Genomic DNA, 6729 nt, shown 5'->3' on the forward strand with positions numbered 1-6729 from the left:
TAAAAAAAAAAAAAAAAAAAAAAAAAAAAAAAGTTGTAAGTAAACTTACTGGAAGACATTCTTAAAGAAATTATGCCAATATAACAAAAAGGGGCAGATGGAAGAAATATAATAGTTAAAATCTAGCGAGTGAAACACAATTGAGTATGATTCTAATTAAATTTTGAAATAGACATATTAACTTAAAAAGTTGATATTTGAAGAGATGTCTAAAATATTTTAAAAATAATAATTCTAAAGTAAATCATAGATACATATGTTGTTTCACCAAAAGATGAATACTGACGATAGCAGAGACGTGTGACAGCTGGACGTATCAGCCTATCACATGGACATAATTATGCGATTTCTCAACAGCAGTAACAATGAAAAATAGACAGTGGACTAAACAGTGAGGAAATAACTGTAAACCTTTAATTAAAAAATGAAGTAAGTTACCATTGAGAATAAAACTTAAACACTTTTACAGACAACAGAAACTTGGGCTTTAGTCTTTAACGCAGGATTTTTATAAGCTGTGCTTCATTATATAGGAAATCTTAGAAGGTAAGGTAGTTGAAAAATAGGGAAAAAGTGGAAAATATCTAGGTGAAACTGAAGGAACTGATATAATAAACAAAGCAAAATAATTATAACTAGTTTGAAGTATTAAAAATAAAGATGGGACAAAATTTCTGAACACTCATGAGATCTGATCAAAATATACCATGGATGTTTAAATTTTAAAGATTTGTTATATTTAAAGATGCTTTGTTATAAATCCCCTCAAAATATTCCCCTCACTTCAAATGTAGGTATCTCATTACCCTTGCTACTTTGTTAAACAGTTCTGAGAGTCTTCTTTCTTGAGTGTCTTTACAAAGTGAGATTTAAAAAAAAAAAAAAATACAATGAATGCCACTCCTGCATGCCTTCCAATGGAGAGCAGGTTCGTAGAAACGTTACTGTGTGTGTTCTCATCCATCTTATTCATGAGATCTAGCAAGGTGGGACTACTGACTCACTTCCAGTCAAAATGATTATGAAAGATAAACATTTTGAATGGATTTGGGAGATCCATGCAGCCATGACACCACAGCTAAAGACATTTACAAAGGCAAACTTCCAGAACTGCTTCACAAAGGTGAAAGAACATACTGCTTTGCCTTGTAGATTCATAAATTTAAGCACGTAGGACTCATTATTAAATAAAGAAAAATATCACAGTTAATGTGTATCCCTTATTAAAAATACCCATTTGTCTTCTAATGAATTCATTTGAAAAGTGAAATCAAAGGTAATTTATGGTAAGTTACCTCTATTTATCTAATAATTAGTGAAGTGAATAAAGAAAAATGGCGTACCCAGCTTCAAATGGCAGAAATAAAGATAGTAATCAGCCACTTAAATACTCTGAGAAATATGTGTCCTTGAAATCAAGCAAATTTAAAGACTTGGTGATGTGGAGACAAAAATCTTTGGTAATCTAATGATCTGTGCAAGATTAGTATGTGAATTGACCTGCTTTGGTTGTATATGGATATATGAAAGTTTGGCTTTCCTAGTTTATTCTTAAACTTGTTAGATTTAAAATTTCACTAAAGTTGTACTTTAGTCTGAATTTGAATGCTCAACAGAAAGAACTGTAAAGCTAATAGCAGGGCCGAAAGAATTACCAGCACAATTACCTTTGTGACTTCATACGCCAGGAAGAGATATAGATGTTAGAAGAAAAAAAATTCACTTTATGGATAAACTATGATGATAAACTTGAACAAATGGCCAGTCCCTCTTAGATTAAAGAACTGACATGTTTTAATTAATTGCTGGATTCAAAAAATTTCTAAAGGGCTTGCTGTAGAATTATAGGCCAAGTATCAGGAATACAAAGTATCTGAGAATAGAAAAAATGTTCAGTATATCAGGGGATATTATTTGATGAAAGACAAGAAAGAACTGGACTTTTTCTTGATACCACGAAATAACATGTTTTTAAATGCTCCACCTGACTTAGTAAAATGACCCAGTTAGTTGTAAGGATATAAATACTGTTTTTGGTATTTCTTCCTTTTAAACTCGCAGTTACAAAAGAAGATAAAGTAGAAATAATGAAATGTGCTACCCTAACATTAGAGTTCCTAAGAATATTTAAGCTTTATCTGGAAGAAAATGTTGTCAATTATAAACTTTTGTGTAATAAGTGAAGAATAACTATACTTATGAATACTACATATATTTTCATCAATAGAAGTTAGAAAAATAGTAAAATAGTAATCAAAATCTTTTGATGTTAATCTCTTTTGCTCTCTGTTATTGTATATTTATAACCTTATTTTTTGGTTAGGAATATAGTATTTTGTTAAAATTTCAAATCTTGTCAAGCTTGATTGTACCAGTGCACAAAGAAAGCATTTGTTAACACTCATTTTTATTTTCATTAATTTTCACTTTTTGTATATTTATTTTAAATATTATAAATATAGCTATAGTAATAGGGTTAAATCCTCTGGAGTATGGGACATTCAGACATTAAGGTAATTTGTTAGGACAGATTTTTACTTATTTAATTAATGCATTACAGTTTAATTTAAGAGTACATATATTTTATTCTGCTGTACACTTGACATTTCTAATACCTTGCTTAATACACTGAAGCCTTAAGGAGGGTGTATATTCCAGGTGATTCAGTATTTTTTAAATTAAACTCTCTAGTAATATGAACTTTGTTTGCAATTTTTTTACATTGATAAAACATTTCAAAAATAATACAAAGAATTTCCATATAGTACACTATTAATTTTCCCTACTGTTAACATTTACGTTGGTAAGAAATCTTTGACACCACTAAAGCACCTATATCAACACATCAATATTAAACAACCACCCAGAAACATTTGCTTAACTTTTACCTAACATCTTTTACTCTCCATGATCATATCTAGTAATCACACCGTGGTCACCGAGAGAAGGGCAGTTTGTGTCACTTTCCTTGTCTTTGAAAACCTCAACAGTTTTGAGGATTACTGCTCAGATATTTTGGAATTGGTTCAGTTTTTTTTCCTTTTTCACTCATTTGCATTTTATGAGTACATGTTTGCAGTCCATAATGATTACACTTATTGTAGCGAGTTTGTCTATGTACATAACACTCAATTCTTTTGTGTACCATTCCCCCACCATCCCTACCTTCTCCCTCCAACTCTTCTTCCTCTTTCCATTTGCAAAAGCTCTATTTTCATTTTTCCTTCAGTTCTGTTTTTCTCATCTCTTATCTCTCTCCTGTCTCTCTCCTTCTGTAATGGAATTAAGAGTTTCTGGGGGAGTTGCAGAGGTTTAAATGCCATTCACATCATACTGTATCCAGTGCACACTGTCCATCCACATGGCTTACCACTGTTGATTTTGACTTTGGGCAGCTGATTGAGAAAGCATTGGGCAGGTTTCTCCACTGCAGAGTTACTTTTCTTCCTCTTCTCTTTGCAATGAGCTCTCTGGTAGGAAGTCACTGTGCACAGGCCACAATTAGGGAATGGGCATTATGCTCTTCCCCATTCAGGACATAGTATCTATGTACATTATCAGAATTCTTTTGAATACAATATTGGTGTATTAGCTCTGTAATTATTCAAGCATTCATTCACATCAGTTTGAACTCATAACTGGTTATTTTGTACTTTGAATTTGTGAAGGTAAAACTTGATTGTGTCAATTTGATCGGCTCGGCAGGCGCCCAAGGGACTGATCGGGTGTGTCTGTGTGGCCAGGGTGCTGTGACCTTGAGCACTGCACCTGGTCCTTTGGTCCTTCCTCTTCCCATTCCATACTTCCTGGTGGCCATGAACTAAGCAGGTTTTGTATCTTTCATCAAAATATCCCTGCCTTGGAGCCAAATGAACATAGCCTGGATCCTTGAAACCAGAAGCCAATTTAAACCTTTTCCTCCTTTAAGGTCTGTGGGCCGGGTGTTAATATCACATTATTTTCTTGCTCAAACTGTTGCACTTTTGACTATTGAAATATCCTTTAGTCAGTTCCTGTGTCTGTTTGACATGCCTCCAGCTAGGTGTAGGTGCCTGTATGTGTGCATGTGAGTCAGTACCTCTCTGTCTCTCTCTCTGTCTCTGTCTCTCTCTCTCTCGCTTTCTCTCTCTCTCTCTCTCTCTCTCTCTCTCTCTCTCTCTCTCTCTCTCTCTCTCTCTCTCGGCAGGCGGCAGAACCATTGAGCCAAATCCCCAGCCCCCATTTTTCTCTTTTTCTTTGCTGAGACTGTAAAATTTTTATATTTCCTTTGTAACTTTTGACCTTAATGTGCATACATTTTCATAACTACTTAAAGTCTTTGCAGGGTGATTTAAACATTTTTTTATCTCAACATTGATATAAAATGATTGTTCTTGTTCTTTTCATGTGAAGTAAATTTTATGGTATCCTGAGCATTTTGGTTTTTTGTTTTGTTTTTGGTATCAGGATCAAACTTGGGACCTTGTGCATGGGAGGCAGGTAGCAAAACCAGTGAGCTAAATCCCCAGCCTGGCCCTCCTGAGCATTTTGTATATGAGACACTGTCTTAATTAAATCCTGTAGAGGATGTTGTGTTGCCCTTTGCTTTTTAACGATAATTAAGCAGGCCTAATTAGATTCTTCATGTCTCTACCACTCTTTTGTGAATTGCAATTTCTATGAGTTCCATCTCCAAAGCACTTTTGGTGCTCTTTAGATCTGTCCTGCACATGTGCCACTCGGTGGCCTGTTTCATTACTTAAGTCTTCCAAGCAGTAGGCTAGGCCCTTCATTACTTCATTCTGATTTGTAATTTCTGCTACTATGCTTTGGTCTGTGGCTAAGGGGTAGAAAAGAGAGAAATAATGTAACTGGGGCTCATTCTACCCTTGTGATACTTACTTCCTGTTATCAGATGGCAGGGCTCTCTCCATCTGACTTTAGGCTGCAGTGTGCCCTCATTACCGTCACTGTCCCCACCACCACTGTACGGTGTTTAATGATTGCCTTGTAAGAGAGTAAAATCAAAAGGGGGATGATGGCAGAATTCCCCTCACTCTCTCTGAGCAGGAGAAGACCACTTTACTGCTCTTGACAACAGGACTAGACAGCGTCCGGAGTTCTCTGTTTGTGACAACACTCACTTCCCGATTTCTTGCTCCATCGAGTTCAGACCTAGAGAGATCAGGAACCAAGCGGTAAACTCATGGTATGCTTAGTGATAAGTAGAATTATTCTCTTCTTTTTCAATTTACCTGTTCATATTTATTTTTCAGAGTCCTCCAATAGCTATTCCATCCACTCTTTCCAAGTTTTCCACCTGGAATCAGCAGGAGAAAGGGGGTGAACATGAGTTTCCCGTATTATCCAGAACTGGCAACTTAGCATTGCAGTTTGTAACGAAATGATTCTAATGTGCAAATAGCACATCTGAGTTTTTCCTTGACTGAGTTTTCATTAACTTTTCTTTCTTCTTTATTCCTCCATAAGCCTTATTTTTTCTTTCCCTTTCCTTCCTTTTCTTTTCCTTTTAACTTTTCTCTTTCTCCTTCAGCTTTCTTCTCTGAATTCCAGGCTTGTATAGCCAATGCCTGTTTACTTTTCTGCGTGGCTATCTCAATTTACTTAAAAACTCAGCATGACAACATCCACCCGCACACCTAGCCTTCTAGCATCCCCCATATCAAAGAATGCCACTGCCGTGATTGGTGCTGTGCCACATGGAAACTCAGCATTGGTTCTTCACAGCACCTCTTCTCACACCACTCTTTTTTCCAGTATGAAAACCATCAAAATGCCCTGCAGATTTCAACTCTTAAATACTTCCTCATCTCCTCCACTTCTGCCCCAGCCCAATTACTCACTTTTCTTCTCTACGCTACTATAATAGCTTCCTAGCTGTTCTCCCATGTCTGCATTTATTGGGTCATCAAAGTCATTTTCTACGTACATTCAGGGTGGTCTTTTCAATAGGAAAATTTAATCGGCTCTGCTTAAAACCCACGATGGATGTCTATTGCTATCCATCTATGGTGAGTAGCATGTCAACAAGCTTGCGAAGTCTGACTCGTGTTACCCTTGTAGTTTCATCTAAGACCACACAGGCCTTGTCCTTTTCCCCAGTTCTGGAATAGAGCATTCTCCTTTCACCTATCACAGGGCCTATATTTATACAGTCGTATATTATATATAATTACACACACAGAGACTTTCTTCTGCCTGGTTTCGCCTTATTGTCCAGGTAATAATGTCGGATCTCAGCTAAATTTTATCGGGTCAGTTCATCAATTCTTGAACCTTATGAATAAATCAAGTCCTCTCTCATTATATTCTCATCGCACCATTGACCTCTCTTTCATTGCATTGTCTGATTCTCTTTGGGGCAAAAACTTACCATTCAAGACTCAGCGCGTCTGCAGATCTGCTGCGTCAGCATTAATTGGGAGCTAAAAATGCAGACTGTCAGGTCCCACATTAGTCCTCCTCAATCAGAATTTCTCTTTTTAAATAAGCACCGCAGGTATCTCTGTGATCGTTACTGACTAAGAAATGGTGATCTACAATGTATTACTATGCAGATTGTTCATTTGATATGATAAAACTTGTTGAAATCAGATTATTTTTACTTTTTGATATTTTGATTCTTTGTAGCTTGCTGTGGCAAATCATAAAAAAATTCCAATTAACTATAAATGTCTCTAATTTCTCATTATGGCTGAGTAGTACTTCATTTTATATATATAAAAAAAC

At 35.8% G+C, this 6729-nt stretch overlaps 1 long non-coding RNA gene across 1 annotated transcript in view; it reads right to left on the reverse strand.

Annotated features, from left to right (window-relative positions):
• Positions 1-4472: 4472 nt before the first annotated feature.
• Positions 4473-6729, reverse strand: part of LOC104868009 — a 13461-nt gene continuing 11204 nt past the window's right edge. Inside the window, exons 2-3 of the long non-coding RNA XR_781934.1 lie at positions 5235-5299; positions 4473-5154 (exon numbers count right to left, since the gene is read on the reverse strand). This is a non-coding gene — a long non-coding RNA (uncharacterized LOC104868009). The remainder of the gene's footprint in view (positions 5155-5234; positions 5300-6729) is intronic.

Source organism: Fukomys damarensis, unplaced genomic scaffold, assembly GCF_012274545.1.
Source record: "Fukomys damarensis isolate Sample0158 unplaced genomic scaffold, DMR_v1.0_HiC HiC_scaffold_17, whole genome shotgun sequence".
NCBI lineage: Eukaryota > Metazoa > Chordata > Mammalia > Rodentia > Bathyergidae > Fukomys > Fukomys damarensis.